This window comes from Telopea speciosissima, chromosome 5 (assembly GCF_018873765.1).
Source record: "Telopea speciosissima isolate NSW1024214 ecotype Mountain lineage chromosome 5, Tspe_v1, whole genome shotgun sequence".
Taxonomy (NCBI): Eukaryota; Viridiplantae; Streptophyta; class Magnoliopsida; order Proteales; family Proteaceae; genus Telopea; species Telopea speciosissima.
Genome location: NC_057920.1, coordinates 59,614,921 through 59,617,087, shown reverse-complemented (window position 1 = coordinate 59,617,087; position 2,167 = coordinate 59,614,921).

Genomic DNA, 2,167 nt, shown 5'->3' with positions numbered 1-2,167 from the left:
AAAAAAAAAAAAAACTGAATCTTATGGTTTCTAGACATTTCTAGAAATTTGAAAATTTGGATATATTAATTTTTTGGGAAGTAGTTTTCAGTTAAGAGGATCAGAATTAGAACTCGATGCTTGGATGATTAATTCATCCCAAGCACATATGTATTTATAACTATAATGAAAGAATGAACGTAATTACATGAGCAATGTGGGACTAAACCACACGCAAGAAACTAACAAAATAATAAAGGAAAAAAGTCCAGAATACCCCCACGGTATTCTGGCCCATATATCTAACACTCCCCCTCAAGTTGGAGCATATATTTCATGCATGCCCAACTTGACTAAGATAGGATGAAACAGCTTGTCACTCAGTCCCTTAGTGAGTACATCAGCCAGTTGATCAGTAGACTTCACAAAGGGAACACAAATGAGGCCGGCGTCAAGCTTCTCCTTGATGAAATGTTTGTCAACTTCCACGTGTTTAGTGCGATCATGCTGGACAGGGTTATGAGCAATGCTAATGGTAGCTTTATTGTCACAATAAAGCATCATGGGAAGATGGACAGCAACACCGATATCTTGCAATAATCCTCTAAGCCACAAAAGTTCACAGATGTTGTGTGCCATGGCACGAAACTCGGCTTCAACACTGGACCTTGCCACAATATTCTGCTTTTTACTACGCCACGTGACAAGGTTCCCACCCACAAAGGAACAATAGCCAGAGATAGACTTCCTGTCAGTAGAACCAGCCCTTCAATCTTAAGGTGACCATTGGGAGATAGAAGGATTCCCTTTCCTGGAGTAGACTTCAAATACCGCAAAATGTGACGAACCGCATCCATATGAGAGGAATAGGGACCATGCATGAACTGGCTCACCAAACTTACAGCAACTGCTATGTCAGGTCGTGTGTGGGAAAGGTAGATTAGTTTGTCCACTAACCACTGATAACCACCCTTGTCAACAGGCTCACCCTCTTTCTCCCTAAGTTTTGTAGTAGCTTCCATAGGAGTATCTGAAGGATGACAACCTAGCAGCCCTGTCTCAGTCAATAGATCAAGGACATTTTTTCTTTGAGAAAGAAAGATGCCCTTTAAAAATCGAGCAACTTCTATCCCTAGAAAATATTTTAGAGGACCAAGATCTTTGACCTCAAACTCACGGCCAAGAAGAAGTTTCAAATCCCTGATTGCAGCATCATCATTACCAGTGACCACAATATCATCCACATAGACTATGAGAAGAGTAACCTTGTCACCAAGCCGTCTGATAAACAAAGTGTGATCAGCATTGCTCTGCTTGTAACCTGCTGAAATCATAGCCTTATGAAATCTGCCAAACCAGGCCCTAGGTGACTGCTTCAAACCATAAATGGCACACTTCAATTTACAGACCCTGCCCCTAGTCCTATCATCAGAAAAGCTTGGTGGAATGTCCATATATACCTCCTCCTCAAGCTCCCCATGGAGGAAGGCATTCTTTACTTCTAACTGTTGAAGATCCCACCCAAGATTTGCAGCACAAGATAATAACACCCTGACGGTGTTGAGCTTTGCCACTGGTGCAAAGGTCCCTTGATAGTCAATTCCATAAGTCCGAGTGATCCCCTTTGCAATCAGACGTGTCTTATACCTATCCACCGAATCATCAGCCTACTGTTTAACCACGAAGACCCATTTACATCCCACTGGTTTTTTCCCTGGAGGAAGAGCCACAAGATCCCACGTATTATTTTTGTGTAGTGCTCTCATTTCTTCCAACATTGCTGCCTTCCACTTTCCATCTGTAGATGCTTCCTGCCAATTTCTAGGAATCGAGATAGAAGAAAAAGAAGATACAAAAACACGAAAAGAGGGAGAAAGAGAGTTATAAGAAACAAAATGAGATATGGGATGTAAAGTGCAAGTCCTAGTACCTTTGCGAAGTGCAATAGGAAGGTCGGAAGAAGAGGGATTACCAGGAGATGTAGGATCCGTGTTTGGATTCGGTAATTGGATGGGTACTGGTGCTATAGTGGGTTGCAGCTGCCCTCTGTTGGATCTGCCCCTTGTATAGGTGATCATGTTGGAGTTGTCAATTCTCTTCTGAAATTCACCAATAGTTCTCTGGACTGGAGTCAGCTCTCCCTAGATAGGAACATTAACAACACTATTTTCTATGGTCTCCCCCTTTA